Source organism: Petaurus breviceps, unplaced genomic scaffold, assembly GCF_028583685.1.
Source record: "Petaurus breviceps papuanus isolate PSGF00001 unplaced genomic scaffold, PetGlider_PUasm1.0 582, whole genome shotgun sequence".
In the NCBI taxonomy this organism is placed as follows: domain Eukaryota; kingdom Metazoa; phylum Chordata; class Mammalia; order Diprotodontia; family Petauridae; genus Petaurus; species Petaurus breviceps.
Window position 1 is genome coordinate 10,836,167 of NW_027186390.1, and position 22,951 is coordinate 10,859,117.

At 39.5% G+C, this 22,951-nt stretch overlaps 1 long non-coding RNA gene across 1 annotated transcript in view; it reads right to left on the bottom strand.

The window, feature by feature from the left end:
• Positions 1–591: 591 nt before the first annotated feature.
• Positions 592–22,951, bottom strand: part of LOC138173448 (uncharacterized) — a 41,512-nt gene continuing 19,152 nt past the window's right edge. Inside the window, exons 3-5 of the long non-coding RNA XR_011171404.1 lie at positions 21,040–21,074; positions 2,633–2,668; positions 592–1,884 (exon numbers count right to left, since the gene is read on the bottom strand). This is a non-coding gene — a long non-coding RNA (uncharacterized lncRNA). The remainder of the gene's footprint in view (positions 1,885–2,632; positions 2,669–21,039; positions 21,075–22,951) is intronic.

Below are 22,951 nucleotides of genomic sequence, written 5' to 3' on the forward strand. Positions count from 1 at the left end.
TGCTTCAATTTAGAAATAAATTTAGAAGCAAATTCCTGCCTGGAGGCAGGAAGATACAAGTTCAAATCTGGCCTCAGACATTTACTGTGTGACCCAGGGCAAGTCACTTAACCTCAATTTGTCTCAGTTTTCTCTTCTGTAAAATGGAGATAATAATAGCACTTACTTCTCAGGGTTTGTTGTGAGGATCAAATGGGATAACAACCATAAAGCATTTAGCAAAGTACCTAAAACATAGTAAGCATATATAAATGTTAGCTTTTTTTTTAAGAATCCTTTTTAGTCCCACAAACTAATACACTATATTTTTCCCCCTAGACATGGATAAGTCAAATATGAACAACCACAAATCACCAAGACTATTTATGTCAGATTCTGGTCATCCATGTTCCATTATGAAAACATCATCTTTTTTATTTCACCCTCCTCTGTCAAAAAAAAATCCTCAAGATATATTTTTTATCCATCTTTTGCTATATGGGGATGGGAGGTTGAGAGGACAATGTGAAATTGAAATACGTCCATATTTTATGTCTTTTTAAGCCTTGTGTCAGAGGTTCCAGCATGACAAGATCCTTGTACATTTGGGAGTACTGCTCACATTTCTGGCCCATTATCTCAACTCAGAAAATTAAAGAATTTTGACATATGACATCACCAAATATGCTATCACTAGCTCCTCATACAAGCATGGCTCTCTGAGTTTAAAGAAGAAAAAAGTTTAAAAGCAATCAGAACTGAAAATGATGATGGTAGAATGACCAAGCTTGGCCTCCAAAGAAAACATAGGTGCACATTACATATAATGTCAGACTCTGAATGTGTCCTTAGTTTTACTGAACTTTTTCACTCTCTCTTGTATTATTTATTGTAAAGAACTGCCTTCTGGGGGAAGTAGGAGAATATACTGGGAAATGAACATGCTGCAAATAATAAATCAGCAAAAATTGTAGGAAAAATTTTTAAAAGAGAGATTTTCACAGAGTTCCTGGGAAATATCAACACTCACTGATAAGCAGCATAGTGTAGGGCAATGGAAGGATATACTGAAAAAATGTACATGCTGCAAAACAAAAAAAGTAATAATAAAAATTGTAAAAAAAAAAAAAGATTTTTGAAGAAAAAAAGTCAAAGAAAAGAAATAGAGGTTTTAAACAAAGCTCATGGGAAATAATCACTGATAAGCAGCATGGTGATAGATACATTGATAAATGTCTATGCCACAAAAACAAAAGATATCAACAAAAGTTATAGGAAAACATAAAAAAGGAAAATTTTACCAGTTGAAGAAAAAAAATTTAACAGAGTTCATGGGAGGTATCAACAACTGACAGGCAAGGAGGTGTAGGGAATAAAGCCAAGGATGTGGAATCAGGAAGACCCGAGTTTTGATTCCTGACTCAGACCCTTGTGGACCCTGAACAGGACACTCAGCCTCCCTAAGCCTGTTTCCCAAGCTGGAGAATGAGAGGTCCGTTCACGGTCCACATCTCGGATCCCATGAGTCTTTCCCAGTCCCACGCAGGGTAGGGCTGCTAGCAGGCATCGATCGCCTTTGTTCTTCAGCAGGAGTGGGCTGCAGTTCTCGGCAGCGCCCAGCAGGTGGCATTCAGCATCCTTCTTCAGGCCGCTCTCTGCGCTCTCAGCAGGTGGCCCTCATTGTCACCCCCGCAGCTGCCAACGAGGCAGCTGCCCCTCCCCCTCCCCTTCCAGACAGCGGTCACTCTTCCTGCAGTTCTCCCCAGCTCCCAGCCTAGGTGTGGGCTGTCACTCTCCCCACTGCTCTCTAGCACAACAGCTCTCGTGCCCTTGGGGAGGAAAAAAGTCCCAGTCCAGATTCTTCTCTTGAAGGTGGATTTGACGAAGAAAGGAAATAACATCATCCTGATGGGTTTGATCCACAAGGGGAAAAAAAAAAATCTTAAGCGTAAATGGAAAAAACACCTAACTCTACTTTCTAAAGTCTGGGATTAGCATTTCTAAACCTTTGGAAAGTGTGCTTTGTTCTACACGCCATGCTCCTCGTCTTCCAGAGGCTGGCTTCTTCATCCTTTTTCCCCCCTCCTTGAAGGGGGAGCTGGGAAGCTTGGTGTGGGCTGTCCTGCCCACATCCACTGACTTAATGTCATGTCCAGTCAAACTAAGCTGTCTCCACTTTGAAGCATCTCCCTCTGGTCTACGGCTCCCACCAGCCTCATAAAAATCAGCCCCGCAATCAGAAACAACATTCTTCCCTCCTCTCATTTGGACTTAGACTCATATCCCCTTTCACCCAGGACCTGGTCTGTTTCCATCACGTATCAGCATTTCCGACAGGTCCAGCAATTTAGGGAAACTCCATTTCTTCTTCCTCCCCACCTCCCCCAGTATTCAGTCCAGCACTGTAAGTCCCTTCTGGGACCAACTTGGTGGGGTCGTTCAAATTACACAAGGTTGCTTCCTTCAAAATCCAGAGTCGGGAGAAAAAAGCATTTTCAAGGGTTACTGGGCTCCAAGGGAGAAGGGTAAAATTAAAAGCCCCTGGTACTGCTTTAGGACTCCAAATGAAGAGCACAGTATGAGGAAAGACTCACGAGACAGCTATATTTTAAAAATAAGGGTGGTTGGAAGTCAATTTTTTCCATTTTCTTACCTGTCAAGACCTGTTTTTTTTGTGGTTCAGTATTTCCTAGGAAGAGAGACTGAGAGGTAATGTGGTATAAAGAATACTAAATAATGGTGTTAGAAGAACAAAGTCCTGGTTCTCGCTCTGCTAATTAGCTGGGTACTCTGGCTCTCAGTTTCTTCTTATGTAAAATAAGAGGGATGGACTAGGTCTGAGATCCCTTCCGTTTAAAAAAAAAAAAACAACTATGATTCCATGGCTCTCAGAACAATCAAAATTAATTAAATATTGCAATGAATTAGAAGGGAAGAGTGGAATCTATTCTCAGAAATCTAACATAGATGCTGGACAAAGTTATCTCCCAAAATTGCTTCAGCCAAGATTTTAAGATTCTATGTTTGGTTTTCTATTGTCTTTGGGGAATTAATGGAGAGAGGCATTGTTCACAAAATTACAACTTTTATTCTGAGGCTGCTGCTTCTAGAAATTTTGAAAACCTAAGGGCTTTCTGGTTTTTTGTTTTTAATTTGAAGAGAGGTAGGAGATAGAGATGCTTAGGTACAAACACTTCACCTTTCTCTCTATCTTCTCCTCTCCTCTCCTTCCTTCTCCATCAGCCCTTCCTGGTTCTCCTTTCCTTTTCCTCTCTTAGCATCCTTGTTTCTGCCCTATACATCATCTCCGTTACTACACACCTCCCTTTTCCTTTAAGGCCTCTGCCCACTTTTCATATTCCTCCCTTCTCCCTTCATTGAGTGGGGGAAGGCAGAAGAAAAGGGGAGGGAATCCATTAGGCAGATTCTCTGTGTGGAGAGCTCATGCTAATACAAGCTGCCAGTCTGTCTCTAAGGCAACCTTCTAGAGTCAGGCCACCTCTTTGCTCCAATAGGTTCTGTTCGGAAAAACAGCATCCTCCCCGATCTCCCCCACCCCAACACACACACACACACACACACACACCCCAATAGCTTTCCAAAGCAATAGATCCCTCTCACCTCCCTTTACCACTAATTCCTAACTTCCCTCACCCCTGCTGACAAGTGCAGACAGGAAGATTTTTGCCTGAAGCTGCTGACGCTTGTTCACACAAAAGAGTCACAGTTATCGTAGTCTACCAGGGCTTGAAGCAAAAGGAAAATCAGATAATCTTAATGGATTTCATTAAGAAGGAAAAAAGCTTAGCATGCATGGAAACTAGCCCTGATCCCCCTGTCCTTTCCATTCTAGGACTGGGATTAGAATTTCAAACATGTTTATAGAATTGGGTTTTGCCCCCTCCTCCCAAAAGCTTCACAACAGCCGCATCAACCTTAGAGAGCAGTGATTTGGGGTGCTCAGCTTTCTCTAGATCTGCACAACCCAGGAAAGAGTGAGGGAAAGGCCCTAATTATGGGTGAGCTAGGTGCCTCCCACCCTGCCCATCCCAGCCCTAACTCAGCCACTTGGGGGGGGAGCAGTTTGAGAGGGGGGAGAAGATGGGGGTCAACCTTGACAGAGGGCCAAAAGGACATCCTCCCTGAGGACTCATCTCTAGACTTGAGCCAGGGCAATACAACATTTATGCCTGCTCCCCAGAAGGAGAGCTGGGAAGGAGGAACCCAAAATCCAAGAAAGAAAATGAAGGTGAAGAGGGAAGCAGGGAATTTTCAACATAGAGCATAATTTTCCCAGCAGGCCCTGCTTCTCTCTATATGATAGCAGTGTCTGCTGCTTTTTTTAATCCCTGTCTCTTCCTCCCTCTCCCCATTGGTACTCCAGCTTCCAACATCGTTCCCCAATTCATGTCAATTCAATACAACAGACACATTAACAGCACTTTCTACTGTCCAGGCACTATGCTGAGCCCTGGGAAAAAACAAAGAAAAATGAGAGATCCCAGAATCAATATCCTACTGGCTGAAAATAACTTGTACACAGCCAAGTAAATCTAAAATGAATACTGCACCGAGTAAATACTAAGTAACAACAGAAGAAGCTGAAGGAATGCTGAGGTGGCATTTGACCTGAGCCTTGAAACTGGGGGGCAAAGAAGAAGGGGGGCATTCCAACCCCGAGGGATGGTCTATACAAAGACTCAAGAGTCAGGAGATGGAAAATCAGTGTATGGGGAACAGTAAGCCAACCACTTGGGTGGAATTATAGAATGCATAAAAGGAATAATGTGAAATTGGTCAAGAAAGATAGATTGGAACATATTTCCTGAACATCTCCTATATGTAATTTTTTAAAGTAATTTTTTAACTATGTTAAGTAAAAATTTTTTACTATGTAAAAATTTACTAATTTTTTTTTTACTATATTAAGTTAAAAAAATAACTGGTACAATTAAGGATTATAGGAGTCCAAAGAAGGTCTGTGTGTGAAGGGAAGACAGTTCCCAGAGAAGGTAAAACTTGAGCTGGTCCTTGAAGCATATGTAGAATTCAGAAAGACAAACAAGAACACAGAAGAGCATTCCAAGTGGGGAGATCATTATGTGTGATGGTGTGGAAGAGGTAGAAATCCAGACACTGCCTCTTTAGCTCCAATGTTCCCAACCCCAAACACTGTGATTCTGAAATTTATTAACTATGTGGCCACAGTCACATCATTTAACTTCTTTAAAACTCTTAGGGTGGTTAAGTGGCACAGTAGATAGAGCACCAGACCTAGAATCAGGAAGACTTATCTTTCTGAGTTCAAATCCAGCCCCAGACATATTACTAGCTGTGTGATCCTGGGCAAGTCATTTAACCTTATTTGCCTCCGTTTCCTCTTCTGTATAATTATCTGGAAAAGGAAATGGAAAACCACTCTAGTATCTTTGTCAAGAAAACTCCAAATAGGGTTGCAAAGAGTGAGATACAACTGAAAATGACTGAACAACACCACTCAATTTCCTCACCTAACATTAAGAATACTTATACTACCTGCCTTAAAGGATTGTTGTGAGGAAAGAACTTTTTAAATCTTCAAGTGTTAAATAAGTGTGAGCTATAATAGCCAATTTTTAAAGGATGGTTTTACCATTTGGAAAGACTAATCATTTATTCTCATCTAGCTTTTGGACATAGCATGAGTAGCAACTATGTGACATCCAAAACAAATGCCATCTTTCAATGGTGACTCACTAATGACTTGGAAGCAAGATGGTGGGGTGGATAGAGGGTTGGACCTGATTTCAAATCCAGCACTCTTTACTAGCTGTATGATTCCAGGAAGTTCATTTACCTCACTCAGCCTCAATTTTTCCATCTGTTAAAATGGGTATGGGGTGGCTAGGTATCGAAGTGAATAAAACATTGGCCCTGGAGTCAGAAGGACCTGAGTTCAAATCCGACCTCAGTCACTTAACACAAAAAATAGCTGTATGGTCTTGGGCAAGTCACTTAACCCCAATTGCCCTACCTTCCCCCCTCCAAAAAGAAAAAAAAATGGGTATAATAAAAGCACCTATTTCCCAGCATTGTTGTGAGGATAAAATGAGATCTTATTGGGGCAGCCAGGTAGCACAGCCAGTAAGACCACCAGCCCCAGTGTTGGGATGACCTGGGGATGGAATCCAGGCTCAGACACTTAGCACCCACCCAGAAACACCTTACCATGTAACCTTGAGCAAGTTACTTAACCCCAATTGCTTAAAAAAAATGAGATCTTATTTATAAAGTGTTTTGCAAATCTTAAAGCAATATGTAAAGTCTATTTATTATTATCAATTCTCTTTTAAAATTTAATTAAAAATTAATTAAAATTTTAAAAAATTAAATTTAAAAATTCTTCTTTCTCTAAAAAGCTCTCTTTGAAATCTGCAACAAAATTCCCCCCCTTCCTGTTAGAGGCACACCTCAAATATTCAGATCATTTGCTGAGCAGAGACAATGGGCATCCTGATCTCTGTGATGAATCAAATCTTTCTAATAACAGTTTACCAGTTTGGCCTACTTTTCAAGGTTTACTAAGACAAATGATTGCCTAGATTCCCCCCTGTGGAGGAATGGTCTTGCTGAATCTTTTCATTACAGTTTTACTGTACCCAAATATCTTAAAAATACAATAAAAATAGCCAACATATCTCCCATCACAGGTTGGGAATTTTAACATGTAAACAAAGGAGGGAGCGGTATGGCAATGTGGATAGAAGGCTAGGGTTAGGGTTAGGGTTAGGATTAGAGTCAACTAGCTATGGATTTAGGAAGAACTGGATTCAGATCCAACCTCTGACACCAATTAGTTGTGTGGCCATTGGCAAGTCATTGAACTCCTCGGTGGTGCTCCAGGCAGCTCTCTAAAACGGTGAATTGCAGAGGAATTTCCAATCTGGACATATACATATGCACAAAACAGAGAAATCTGAGTTATCCCCTTTTTTGTCCTATTTTGCCCAGATACCAGAGGTCCACAGACAAGGAGAGAATGTACCCAAGGCAATCTGCCAGTCCCTATTAATGACTACTGTAGTTAATGCTGGGGGCGGTTAAGTGACACAGTGGATACAGTGCCAGATCTAGAGTCAGGAAAACCTGAGTTCAAATCCAGCCTCAGACACATAATAGCTGTATGACCCTGGGCAAGTCACTTGACCCTATTTGCCTCAGTTTCTTCATCTGCAAAATGAGTTGGAGAAGGAAATCACTCAATATTTTTGCCAAGAAAACCCAAATGGGGACACAGATGAAATGACTGAACAACAGGAGTAGTAATGCAGTATGTGGACTCCACCCACTTCTCCCACAGCTTTCTAAAAGCCAACAGCACTTTCCATTTCAACTGCAACAATTTGCACTGCAAATGATAGGGTAGTTCTTTAAAGCTATCTTTAGCTTGCTATTCAATCAATCAATAAACACTTGTTTACTATGTTCCAGGCTCTGTGCTAGTCACTACAGATGTAAAGAGGCAAAAGACAATCCCTGCTCTCCAGGACCTTTTGATCTGAGCTGCTATAAACCTGTCCATGAAAGGAATAAACAGAGAGAGTAAGATAGGGCATAGAAGTACATTAAAGCTCTGGAACGCACAAACAAGCCACAATGCACTGGAAGTACAAAAATACTCATAGATGTTTTATTTGTACTTCCAAAAATGTGGAATTAACCTCGATGTCTAACAATTTGGCAATTAGTGAATAAAGCATTGTATATAAATGTAATAAAGTATTATTGCACAGCTAAAATGGTTATCACGGGAAGATAAAGACATTTGAAATGATAGAGAAATTAGCAGACGACAACAGGCAAAGACAGCCAATGTTGGAGGAGCTGTGAGAAGACAGGCACACGAATACACTGCTGTGATGCTATGAATTGGCTCAACCATTCTCTAAAATAATTTGGAATTATGCTTTTAAAAAGTGATGGAAATATACATACCCTTGGCACAGAGTTCCTTCTGTCAGTGACATACCCCAAGGAGCTCAAAAGACAGAAAGAAAGGTCTCAAATACACCATGATAGTCATAGAAGCACTTTTTATGATAGCAAAGAACTGGAAACAAAATAAATGTCCATTTATTGGGGAGTTGTTAAATAGATTGTGGTACGTGAATGTAATGGAATTTTACTTCACCATTCACTGAAAATGATGAGTACAGGGAAGCATGGACAGAGATATATGAACTGTTACAAAGTAAAATAAATAGAACCAAGAAAACAATATATACAATGTTTATAACAATGTAAACTGAAAGAACAAAACAATTAAAGTTGAAGGCTGTGAAATTACAACGACCAAGCTTAACCCTAAAGAAAAGATGTATGTTTCTTCCCCAACTTCTTTGCCCAAGTGGGGTTAGTACTACATATGTCATATCTGATCAGTGTGTTGATTAGTTTGATGAATTGGGGTTTTTTAATTATTATCATTATTTGTTATAAGGAATGTGTTTCTGGGGCAAAGAGGGCTATATTGGGAATGAAGGTAGTTCAAAAAGATATCAATAAAAATTTAAAAGAAATGAATAATATGAGAAATATAGGGAAATTTGTATAAACTGGTGCAGTGATAGAAGCAGAAACAGAAAAAAATTTATTTCAACGACAAAAACAATGTAAACATAAAGAATAAAAGGAAAATTAAACTGAATGCACTGTAATTAGAATGATCTAATATAATCCCCAAGAAGAGCTGAGAAACCTCCCACTTCATTGCTGAAGGGTCTATGGGTGTGGAATACTGCATATACTCTTAGATACAGATGATATATTAGTTTTGCTGATTATAACTTCTTTCTTCTCTGCAGCAAATTGTGAGTGGTAGAGGGAGTGTGTTCAAGCCCCAGAGGGGTAACTGGGGTTTTGTGCTATTACATTTACATGGGATGGAAAGGACTAGAGGAAGGGAATCAAAAATGAAGGTGATACAAAACCAAAAAATATGAATAAAACAATAAGATAACTTTTTAAAACAAGTAATACAGAATTGCAAAAGTATATACATTGGGGAAGCCAGGTAGCACAGCGAGTAAGAGCACCAGCCCCAGTATCAAGATGACCTGGGGATCGAATCTGGGCTCAGATACTTAGCACCACACCCAGAAATAACTGGCCGTGTAACCTTGAGCAAGTTACTTAACCCCAATTGCTTAAAAAAAAAAAGTATATACATTAACTGTATCTGTATCTATATATAAATCAATAATAACTAAACTTTATATGTAAGAAATAGGGGAAGGGATTAGACCTATAATTTCATTGGTATAGAAAGTTCCCAAATAAGGAAACTCACTCCAGCATGCAAGAAGGCCCCTTCTCTGTAATTTGTAGTCTAATAGAATGCCCTGGAGCCTGGAAGTTTAATAGATTTGCCCAGGATCAGGAAGTCTGGATGTGTCCGAGGAGGCAGATCTTGAACACAGGTCTTCCTGGTCACTTTCCCATCCACTATACCATGCTATTTGCCATAAATACAAAAACAGGAAGAAATCAGAAAGGGACACAGAATTCCACACACACCCCCCAAATGCCCATTATTTCATTAAAATTTTTTAATCAAAATGTAAATAGTTGGAAATGTAAAGTTTTATCTGAGATTTTATTCAGTTTTTGTGTATTTGTTAGTATTTGTTGAGAATTTTATTTCTTATAATTAAAATTTTCTTTTTTAAAAGAGAGATTCATTGAAGATAGACTAAAAAATTTACTTTCCTGGAATGTGAAAGCTAGAATGCATATCCCTCAAATCCAAATAATTGTTAGGCAAGAGGCATACATTATCTATCCCCTAAGTGAATCTTTGATGTTCCCTTGGAACCTTTAGCTGGCTGAATCTTCCCTTGAGGTCATGGAATCTAGCCTGAGGTCTACGATCTTGGAGGGTGAACAGAATAAAAGACATACCAGGCAAAACAGAGGTAGCTGAGGTAAATTCAGCAATCAGAATGCAGAGACAGGTAGAAAGGAGAGGATGTCTTTTTTTTTTTTTTGGAGGTGGGGTAGGGTGGTAAAAGATGCTGAGGATCTATTGTACAGTATTTTGTTTCTGAGAATTTCAAAACTCCTTATCCAGGAATTAATGCTAGGAAGAGCAGTGTGATTCTTAGCATGTTTGAAACAACCAATTCCCAGAATACACCATCTTTCATGCTCAGAGTTATTCATATAATGAGATTCTTTGATGCAGGACAGATTCTAATGCATCACTAGCCTGTATCTTAATCCTAAAACAAAGGCTGGCTCCTTTGTATGGAATATGGCTGCCAAGAGACAATATTTCCTGGGATTTTTTTCTTTCCAGATTCTGAAAATAGGAATGTTTGCCAGTTCAGTGAAGATACAGATAATTAGAGTTGCAGTATCTTAAACAGAGCTTGTAAACAAGCTGAGGGGTAAATAGATTGGTCCAGAGGCAGAACATCAGAGATAGAAAAAAATATCTAGTATTATTCATAGTGCCATAAATAAATATTTTATAGAAAGATAACCAAAGGAATTCAATGTGTGTGTATATCTAGCAAAACAGAAGGCTGAATGGGCTAAGCCTCACTGCCTTCAGCTAAAACCACACCCAAACCATCCTGTTTTTAAAGACCTCCAGATATAGAGGTGTTAAAGTCTCTCAGTAATCATTTCAAAGTTTAATAACACAATGTCATGGCGAAAGGGTTCTTTCTGTCTAACTTAAATCCCTCAGGCTGTAATTGCAGACTACAATTTCTGCTTTCCACCTCAGTGATAGTGAAGCCAATTTCGATGACTAAGCAGTAAGGGAACTACAGAAAGACTCTTATTAAATCATCCCTAACCTGTAATGAGCTTTCTCTCTACTAAACTTCTCGAGCATTTTTGCCTGTACCTCAAATTTGGATGCATATTACAGAAGGGGTGTTTTGTCTTTTTCATTTGTGTAGGGGTAAGAAGATCAAAGAAAGTAAAAGATAAATGCTTAGGGTGGATGGGACAGTGATAACCTATAATAATAAGTAACATTTCTACCATGCCTATGCTATGTCAGGCCCTTTAGGTGCTAAGCACTTTACAAATATCTCAACTGATTCCTCACAACAGCCCTGAGAGATAGGTGCTATCATCCCCATTTTACAGTTGAGGAAATTGAGGTAGAGATTAAAGGACTTGCCCAAGGTCACACAGCTAATACATGTCTGAAGAAGTGTCTTCAGACTCCAGACCCAGCACTCTATTCACTGTCCCACTTCTAGCGCAGAGACCCAGGGATCTGAACATCCCTTGTCCAGTTCCAATCCCATATTTTTGTAAAAGATTTGGAGGAAGGAGTAGATGGAATGTTTGCCACTTTCACATATGACACAAGAGACAACTAATACACTGTTCCACAAAATTGGGATCTGACAAGCCAGAACAATGGGCCAACCTTAAGAAGACAGTTCATAGGGATAAATGTGAAGTCTTTTACTAGGATTCAGAAAATCAGCTGCATAAGTACAGAATTAGGAAGACATAGTCAGACAATTGTTCAAAGATGTTGGGATTTTAGGAGACTACAAACCCTAAATGAGTCAACAATGTGAGACAGAAACATAATACAAAAAAAAATTTTTTAAACTGCAAGGGCAAGCAATTTTAGGCTTCATTAATATGAACCAGAATTTCTTAAGCACCTCCTATGTGAAGTCACTGTGCAAGGTGGTGAAGCTACACTAAGACAAGAATGAACAAGTCCCTGGCCTCAAGGAGTTTATATTCAGGGCAGACAGCATGTATATATTTAAGTAAATACAAAACACATGGGCAGCTAGGTGGTGCAGTGGATAGAGCACCAGGCTTGGAATCAGGAAGACTTGAGTTCAAATTCAGCCTTAGACACATTTACTAGCTGTATGACCCCGGGAAAGTCACTTAACCCTATTTGCCTCAGTCTTCTCATCTGTAAAATGATCTAGAGAATCAAGTATCTTTGCCAAGAAAGCTACAAAAATGGGTCATTAAGAGTCAGATATGACTGAACAACAACAAAAAAAATACAAAATAAAAACAAGGTGATTTTTTTGAGGGGAGAGCACCAAGCATGTGGGGAGAGAATCAGTGGTCTTATATAGAAAGTGACACTTAAACTGAACCTATAAGGAAACAAAGGATTCTGAAGCCAAGATGAAGATGGAGGGTATTCCAGGAAAGAGAAACAGCCCATGCAAAGACACACAAAAAAGAGTTGGAATGTCACATATGAGAAATGGCAAGGTCAGCTTAATTGGACTGCAGAGTATATGTATAACAATACTGGAAAAGTAGGTTGAGCTCAGGTTGTTAAGGGCTTTAAATGCCAAGCAAGGGAGTTTATAATTGATTCTAGAGGCCATGGGAAGCCACTGGAGCTTAATGAAAAGGAAAGCAAAGTTCTCACCTGTGTTTTAGGAATATCACTTTGACAGTTGTGTAACATTAATTGGAGAGGGGAGAGGCTTATCCATCAGGTAAGAAACATTAATTAAGCACCTACTATGTACCAGGCACTGTGCTAAGAGATAGGGATATGAAAAAAAAAAAAAGGCTTTGCTCTCATTGAACTCACAGTCTGATAGGGGAGGCAATGTGCAAACAAGATATAGTCAGGATAAATGGGAAATAATCTATTGAGGGAAGGCATTTTAGAATTATGGGGGATCAAAAAAAATGTCTTCTTATAAAAGGTAAGATTTTAGCTGGGCCTTGAAGGAAGCCAGAGAAGCCAACGAGGTGGAGATGAAGAGGGAGAACATTCCAAGTATGGGGGATCTTTAGAAAGAAGGCCTATTAGGAAGCCATTGCAACAATCCAGACAAGAAGTCTTTTTTTTTTTTTTTTGCTTTTTGGAGGGCAATTGGGGTTAAGTAACTTGCCCAAGGTTACATGGCTAGTTTTGTGTGTGTGTGTGTGTGTGTAGGTGTGTGGGTAAGTGTCTGAGGCCAGATCTGAACTTGGTCCTCCTGACTCCAGGCTGGCACTTAACTCACTGCGCCACCTAGCCTCATGCCCCACCACCCCCCCAACACACACACAAGAAGTCTTGTTCATCCTTCATTTTCCAAGAGGATCAATGACATCACAGGGTGATGACTTGACTTGCAAGTAAATTGGATTTAAGTAAGGCAGAGTTGCACAGTTGTCAGCCTCACTCTCTCTTCCAGGGTCATCCAATGGCTAGGAAGAAGTCAGGATGACTGGTGATGGCTTGGGATGTAGCGGGTGACCTTGGTATCTTCAACGTCTATCCAAGCTCTAGGCTCTCCACAGTGCCTACCTCAGCGACCTTCATGGTTATTGGAACAAATTGTTCTCATCTGCCCATTCCACTTGGAGAAGACTTCACATGCTTGGATAAACCCCCCCCCCCCCCCCCCCTACCTCCCCACCCCCCCACTCCCTCCCAACTCACTCACAGGTTTGAAACCTATTGGTTACCCTAACCTTGCTTCAGCCACTCTGCTGAACCAGTTTTACCAGGGTATGGCTTCTGCACATGCTGCAGCTTCTTGGAGCCATAGCTGAGAGGTGGGTGAAGGTGGACACCAAAGTTGAGCATGCAGCCCTGAAAAGGGCTTGATAAACCTTCACACCAGAGTCTGCTAATCCTCCTTGAACACTGCCTTACCCTCCATGAGAATGGACAGATCAACTCAAGTCAAGAAGTATACATTAAGCCCATATGGTAGGCATTGTGCTAAGCACTGGGGATACAAAGAAAGGTGAAAGCAGCCTTGTACAAACAAGATAGGGACAAGAGGCGATGAAGACTTAAAATAAAGGCTTGGCCGTGCTACTAGAAAAAAGGGGACAAATGTGAGAGATGCGCTAGTGGAAAAGACAAGATTTGACAGTTTAATTATGTGGAGGGAAAAAGAGGAAGGCATTCAGAATACTACAGAAGTTATAAACTCAGATGACTGAAAGGATGGTGATGCTCTCAACAGAAATAGGGAAGTCCATTAAGGTAAACTTGAAATTGATCACTTTATATATTCAAGATTGAAAAGGGAGGAATGCAAAACCAGAGATAGGGGCTGGCCTGGGAAAGTACTTAGGGGTGGGGGAATTGGAGGTTCCTTTGAAGATGAAGAATAGACGGAGTAAGGCACAGGGAGAGATGAAATGATAGGAGGCTTTGATGGGATCATCAACACCTATATTAAAGTTCTTTAGAATATGGGCAGGGTTTGGGGTGGAGAAGAAGATGTGAGCTAGATGCTATGCTCCTTGAGAAAGTGGAGAGAATGATTTGGAGCTGGTAGATAACTGAGTTGGGTAATAAATTTAGATAAAATGAACCATGGAAAAGGAGAGTTTGCTGAGTGATGGTGGCAAAGAGATGGTCTGGAGTGCCAGGGAGTTATGTTGGAGATGTAACAATAAAAGCATAAAGATGACTGAAGAATTGTAAAGACCTGGAATGTAACAATTAAATAATCAACCTTGTACAAATAAGATATTCATATATACAGAATATATATGTGTGTGTATATATATGTATATATATACAAACACACATACACACTCACACTCACATACACATACACTCACATGTGGTGGGGATAGAAAGGTGATATGGTTAGAAAACCATATATGCAAGGAAATCCAGGTGAGAAAATTCCATCTATAAATGCAGATCAATACCTCTGCACTTTAGGAGAAGTGACATGCCCAAAGCCACGAAGCTATTCCATGCTAAGACCATTGGAAACCAGATCTTCCTGACTCTAAGGCCATCTTGCTAGCCACTAGACCAACCTGGCTCTATTTTATTCGAAATAGCAAATAAAAAGCTAGGCACTCATATGACCAACATATAGACAATATCTGAATAAATTGATATATAACTGTCACATTTTAGTATTGCAGTGAAAATGACACATATAGACTAGCAAAGGGAATAGGGAAACAAAGGAGACATATTCCTACTTTTATTAGTTAATGTGAATTTTTAAATAAATTGCAAATAACTTGGAGATTATGGTTTTATGTTACAACCTCTTTGTTTGAATTGTTCTTGTTGATGATTACTAAATGAAGAATGATTTGAATGTTCTATATCTATTTATGTTTCCCAGGGTCATGCTTTCTTTTGTGACAATGACACCAGGATGCTGATTCACGTTTAGCTTGTTATCTACTCTACTCCCCTAGATCATTCAGTCATGCTGACACATAGTCATTTCTCCAGCTTGTATTTGTAAAGTTTGATTTTCTTTTCAAAGTATACAGCAGCTTGAGTTTCTTCTTGGATACCCAAATAAAATATAAGCCCATGGAAGTGCAGTGCATAGTCTTCTATTTCTTGCTTATCCTTTCTCCATATTGTGCCTTGTAGAAGATTCTGTACACAATTGTTGTTGTTCTTCAGTTGTGTTCAACTCTTTGTGACCCTATTTGGAGATTTTTTTGGCAGATACTAGAGTGGTTTGCCATTTCCTTCTCCAGCTTATTTGATGAGGAAACTGAGGCAAGCAGGGTTAAGTGATTTACCTAGGGTCACACAGCTAGTAAGTGTCTGAGGCTGTATTTGAACTCAGGTCTTCCTAACTCCAAACCTGGTGCTCTATTCACTACGCCACCTCAGTGCCCCCTCTGAACACACAATAGATACTCAGAAATGTTTGTTAATTACTAATCAATGAAGCAAAGCAATCCCTGTCAAAAATGCCCAGTAATATAACGTTGGTGGAATTGTGAATTATTCAAACTATCCTGGAAAATGATTTGAAGCTTCTAGAAAAGTGACAAAACTATTTATACCTTTAGACTCAAAGATTCCTCTATAGGGACCCCAAGAACATGTACTATAGTAAAGTAGAAAGAGCACTGTCTCTGAAGTACAAGGACTTGGGTTTGCATTCTGCCATTAACACTTAGTAAACTGTGGGACCTTGGGCAAATCATTTAATCTCTTTAGGATACAGTTTCCTTGTCTATAAACTAAGGGGATTGGACTATGTGAAACTGGGGGAACCTTCCATCTATGAGCCTATAAATTTAGAGATGAGGGAAAAGTCCCATATATACTAAACTGTATCAGTAATTTTTTGGGGGGCTAACAAAAGTCTGGAAACAAAGTGGATGTCCATTGATTGGTGAATGACTAAACACATTTATCATATAGGAATGTAAAGTCATATTATTGCATTGTAATAAATAGTGACTATAAATGTAAGGAATAGGGGACTGGGTCCTTAAAAACCCTATATATAATCATGGAGAAAGAATCAACAGTAACATGTTAATGCAACTGTAAAAGAATCTACCATACCAGAAGAGTCTTTATGATCCCTTATGAGGTACCTGGACTGAATCAGATTGGCTGAAGAATGACTGGTCACACTTTGGGGTAATTCAGTGAGTCATGGAAGGAGACTAGAAGAGGAACCCAGATCCAGATAGAGTGGAAGACATTCGGTGCTAGAGAATGGGAGCCTGTAAGAAGCCGCATGAAACTGGAAGAGATGAATTAGAGGTAGGAGCATTTACCACAAAGAAAGAAGCCAGGAATCTGGGGGAAAGGATGCTTGGTCTGACCAGGCATGAGTTATATAAAGGCAGAAACTCGTTGCTTAAGTTTTCCTTAGCTACAGATCCCAAGGGGGTAATCATGTATCTCCATCTGAATTATTTTATGGGAGCCTAAAGACTTTTCCTCTAGGAATGGGGAAAGTTTGTTTACTTTTCTTGATTTTAGATGTTTCATTTGTCTTTATAAGCAGTATTAAACACTGACATTTCTAGCCAGAGTATGCTTACTAGGACTACCACTGGGCAAAGTCAAGTAAATGGGAAAAAATCCCAGAGGAGAGATAGAGCTAACACTGAGGTAAATTCCAGAGATGCTGTCTCTGGTTAGGGACTCAGAGCTGACAACAACCGAAGATAAAGAGAATAACAGATCCTTTGATATTACTGTCCAGAGTCAGAAGGAGCATTCATATTGGGAAGCCCATCTGGGCCAAAAGTTGGTACCAGGGTGAGGGGCAAATTGGAGTGTTTGAACAACCCATATTACTGGAAGGGGATGCCCTTGTCCTGACATAATTTTCCTCCCTTCAACATCCTCATCTTTTATTTAATAGTTCAACTTTATAATCTCCTCAATCCTGGCATACATTGGCCCATTAACTTAATGTGTCTTGTAAGAGACAACTCTAATTTCAGCACTCCCTTAGTTTAGCTTAGATTTTGGGACAAAATGAGGCATTCCTAAGGTATTGACAAATGTTGACAAAAAGGAGGTTTATTTTGTCCTAAACAAGAATTGAGTGGTACTTGTCTTCAGCTTTAATAGATGAGGCCTCCTTTGACTCCTTATGAAACATGTCTGATTAGCACATCATCAATGTAAGGCAACCCATATAGTCTTAGATACCTCCTACCTCTGAGAAACCTGGACTACACATGGAGTTTTTAGTGGGAAAGGATAGAGGAACAAACATTTCTTTAGGGCCTCTTATGTAACAGGCATTGTGCCAAATGCCTTGAAAATCTTATCTTATTTGATCCTCATAACAACCCTGCAAGATTAATATTAGTATTATCCTCATTTTACAGTTGAGGAAACTGAAGCAGACAGATGTTAATTGACTTGCCCGGAATTACATGCCTAGTAAGGGTCTGTAGCCTGATTCGAACTCAGGTTTTCTTGTCTCTAGGTCCAGTACACTATTCACTTTGCCACCTTAGATAATCAAGAAAGTATGTCAAGGAAGCAGGATCCAACCGGGTTCTGGGGGCAGCTTTATTTTCTTATAAAGTGAATCCCTAAAGATTATGAAACAAAGAAGAATCCAGGCCTCCCCATATGGTGGGTTGGGAGAAAGAAGGGACATCAGGGAAATACGAGTCCTGTCATACACCACTCCTTAGTGGTGGTTTCTAAGGTTCTAAGAATTTGTCCCCCATTTAAATATATATAGAACTTTTCCTCATTAGTCCTCTGGCATGGGCAGTACTAAGGGAAAAGTGGGAAAAGAGGAAAAAAAATATGGAAGAGAATAAAAGTCTGAGATCCTAGACCATCCCCCCCTTTCTCTCCCGTAGCCCTCACCTTTTGAATAGACCAAATCTCAAGTCTCAGAGTCTGGTCTATGTGGTATTGGTGACAAAACTTTGCAACTCACAGTGTCAAAGTCAATGGTGACAATGACTAGGAGTGGCTCCAGGAACATCAGGGCCACAGCAGGGATACTTCTGATACAATCAACAATTCTTTATCACCAATCAGGGACATCTGTACAAAAGTGGCTAAGAAGTCAAGAGCCTTTTTCGTGCCACCTGTCCTGGGATCTAAGTTAATATCCAGGTTATCTCTTTACTGCCATTCACTCAGTATTTCCTGGCCTACCTGCCCAAACCTCCCTCTTCCTTGAAGCTTCTTCTGGGGAATGATACCAAATCTCTACTCCCCTTAGAGACCTCTACTGAAGCTCTATCCCCATTCCTTAGAAGTGAGATAAGGACAATCTGTCACCTTCATCCAGAAACTCAGGATTTTGATCAAGAAATCACTTTTCTTCCATACAAATTCATAATCACCATAGTTATGCAGAGACAGTTTTACCTCCTCATATCATCAGAAATTAGAGCATCTCCCAACAGTTCCACTCCATGATCCCACAAACCCTCTCAGGGAATGAGTTGTCCAGGAATGAGTTATCCAAACCATCCTAGGGGAAAAGAGGCCTGACAATTGAAAGGGACCTGAACCATTTCCCTAGAATTTACAGAGCCCCCTAATGAAGTAGGGACCTTGAGTCTTGGAGTAGGACAAAGACAACCTTTACATGGTCAACTATAACTGTTTAAAAGCAGTCTATCCTTATTAGATAGGTCTTCCTAGAGGCTGAAATTAAGAAACTTAAGTACTAGAGAACCCTCTGGTGTAGCATTGATTTGTTAAGAATATGACTTTTGGGAGGTGGGATTGCAGACCATGATAGGGGCATAGAGACAAAGCTATTCAGGAACCCATTCCAGTATTCAACCATGTCGCTCCCTAAAGATGAGCACTCTGTTTGGCATTGACACCATAGCTGGGCAGAAGTAGCTACTTTATACTTTGTTAGGGAGATCATATGGTTCTAAACCCACTGAAACATAGCATTATGGTGCCTATGTTCCAATTGGTAATGTACCCATTCCCCAACCTCTGCTGTTCTCATTAGACCGTTAGCTTCCTTATTCATTTCAGCTGAGGGATCTCTGATGTATACTAACATGCCCCACAAACAATTTAAATGGTAAGAGATATTGACAAAACTCTTTCATTGGCCCTGACCCAAAAAGGGAGAGCTTTTGATTGTGAAGTCCTTTACTTTACAGGTTTCATACTGCTCTGCCAGACCTTTAACCATAATCTAGGAATCGACATAAAGTTCATACCTGTCCCATCCCTCTCTACTTCTGTTTCCTTCTTAAGCACACTAATCACACACACACACACACACCTTGTAAGCCCTTTAACATTTTTTCTTACTCTGAATAAGATTTTCTAGGTGGATGACCAAGATAAAGGGAGGTAAATGTGCCTACAGGGGCGGGGAATGTGCAGCCTCTAGGCCACATGTGGCCTTCTAGGTCCTTTGGTGGGGCCTTTTGACTGAGTCCAAGTTTTACAGAACAAATCCTTTTATTAAGGGGATTTGTTCTATGAAGTTTGTATTCAGTCAAAGGGCCACACTTGAGGACCTAGAGGGCCACATATGACCTTGAGGCTACAAGTTCCCTACCCCTGTCTAGGATATCTAGATTCTATTAATTTTGCCACGGATTTCTGTGGAACTTTGGAGTTGTTATTTAGTAAATGGGAAGAGAATCTCAAAAGTAATTAATTAATTGGTTAATTAATTGCTAAATAAGGAGGCAGCAGACTGAGGCTCAAACGATGATGGTTATAGTGGTGGTGGTGGTGTTGGTAATGGCTATTGCTACATTGCTTTACTGTTTACAAAACTCTTTTCTTACAACTCTGTGAGGTAGGTAGTATAACTATTCTAATGCCCATTTTTCAGAGAAAGAAAACTAAGACACAAAGACTTACCTATATAGCTAGTAAGGCCTATAAACAAGGATTTAAGGCCAGACCTGACTTCAGGTCTAAGTGCTTTCATGGTCCTCTCCCCCACAAACTCTTAAGCACACACACACACACACACACACACACACACACACACACTCATCTTAGACTGGAGATTACTTGGGAAATTATGCAAGTGAATAGAATCATTTAGACATATGCCTCTGTAAGCTCATTCATTGGCCTGAATTACAATGTTGTTATTGTAAAAGTTGCTCTCCTAATTCCGCTTACTTCACTCTGTATCAGCTCATACAAGTTTTTCCAGATTTCTCTGAAACCTTGCTTTGAAGGGAATGTAGATTTTGATAAAAGGATCTCTATAGAAACAACTTAAGGATTTACCCTGTGGATATATGACAAATAATAGGCAAATAAAAACCTGTATTCAAAGAAGCAGGTTCTTTGACCTATCCACATTTCTGCATGGTAAAGTGAGGAAAATTCAGATTTGGCAATGGCTCCTACTTTATACTTGAAATTAGAAGATGCCATGTAAGTAAAAGAATAATAAGCTGGATTGCAGTGGGGATTTGGACAAATACACAGTGGCACATGAGCTGTTCTACATTTTCTGGTTAGACAGAAAAGCCATGGAGATAGACTGACTGCCAAGTTCCCTCTCCACCCTATCCCTTGTCCCTCCCATCAGTTGTAATGTGACTGATTCCTGGAAACTCTGCTAAAGATGTGACATGCAGAGAATCCTGAGAAGCCCTGCTAACAGACTTGACATCATTGGAATTTTCATAACCTACTAGGAAAAGTTATCAGATTCCTTGTACTCAGAGACCATATTATATTTTCATCTGTATGTGCCCATTTTTTTTCTGAATTTTTTTTTCTGAACTTAACCATCAAATAAAATGAACATATCCTCACACATAGGAGAACAGAAAAAGAATTGCATGTGAAACTTCAAATATAAATATAACTGAAGCAGACCTCACCTGTAGAAAATGTCCCAGAACTTCACAGAAAGAACCTGCAATGGGGGAAAAAAAATCTTCAATAGAGGAGGATATATGGGCAAGTACATCTTACCTTGCAGAACAGTCTGGCCTTTCATGTACAGAGAAGTCAGAGGATAACAACAGAAGTGTTGAGGAAAAAGAAAAGGCAATGATATCCAAGGGATTTCAGGTATTGATACAAATACATAAGAATGAGAACTTACCCAAAGGATAATAAAAGGATATGAATAGGCAGGTTTTTAAAAAAAGAAATGCAAGTTATCAATAATCATATGTAATAATACTCCAAATTACTAATAACAAAGGAAATGAAATTTAAGAATCCTTGAGGCTTTACCTCACACCCATCAAGTTAATAAAGATGACAAAAAACACAATAATAAATACTGAAGTGGCTGCTAGGTGGCACAGTGAATAGAGCACTGGAATCAGAAGGACATGAGTTCAAATCCTGTCTCAGACATTTAACACTTACTAGCCATGTGACCTTGGGCATGTCACTTAACCCCAACTGACCTGCCTTTCCCCCTCCAAAAAGCAAAATAATAATAATAAATACTGAAGGGGCTATAGAAAGGCAGGTGCATTTATGAATTGTTGGTAGAATTATGAATAGATCTAATTTCTAAAAAAGCAATTTGGATTACACTTTTTTAAAAAGTCCTTAAGCTGACCCACTTAAGTTGATGCCACTTTTAAATAGGTACCTCAAAGAGATCAAAGACAGGGGGAAAGGTCCTATATACACAAAATTTATTGTAATAATACCTTTTTTGGATTTGTTTGCTTGTTTGTTTTTCGTAATAGCAAGCATATAATAATAAATAATAAAGAAGGGCAGCTAGGTGGCTCAGTGGTTAGAGTGTCAGGCCTAGAATCAGGAGGGCTCATCTTCATGAGTTCAAATCCAGCCTCAGACACTTACTAGCTATGTGACCCTTAAGCAAGTCACTTAACCCTGTTCGCCTCAGTTTCCTCATCTGTAAAATGAGCAAGAGAAGGAAATAGCAAAACATTCCAGCATCTTTGCCAAGAAAACCCCAACTGGGGTCACAAAGAGTCAGACACAACTGAAAAAAATGACTGAATGAAGAAATAGAAGAGTGGGGGGTGCGAACTGAGGAATGGGTAAACAAATTATGATATTGAAATGTAATAGAATATTTACTTTAAGTAATGATGTATATGAAGAATTTAGAGAAACTTAGGAACACTTACATGAACTGATACAGAAAGCAAAACCAGGAAAATAATTTGCAGAATGGCCACAATAAGATAAATGAAAATAACATTGAAAGACTTCAGAACCCTAATCAATGTAGTACCCAATAATGATTTCAGAAACCTGATGGTGAAACATACTCTTTAAGAGCAAGATACAAGGGACAAATAAGTCTGGGTTGTTTATCATTCAAGAAAGAGAAACAAAAGTATGTAATAAAGAATTAAATAGTAGGTTATGGAAACCTATAAAATTTAGATGTGGTTAAGACATATTGACAAAGATGCTAATTGGAGGGTATATACAAAATATTTATAAGATGAAGTATATGCAGGGTGGCAGGCAGGGGAAGGAGAAGGTTTACTGGAGTTAATAAAATGGACTCAGGAGAGTCATTAGTTTGATTTTCAGAAATCAGCAAATGCTACAAACCAGGGCTTGATTTACTGTTTTGATGATTGTCCAGACTTAGGAAGATTAAACTTTAAAATGTATTGTATGTACATTTTTTGACAGTTGTTAAACATTTACAAGCATGCCACTGAGTATGTGATTCAAGATTCATTTCTTCCACTGTAGAATCACAGAAAAAAACAATATAGTAAAAATAGATTTTTTTTTGGAGGGCAATTGGGGTTAAGTAACTTGCCCAAGGTCACACGGCTA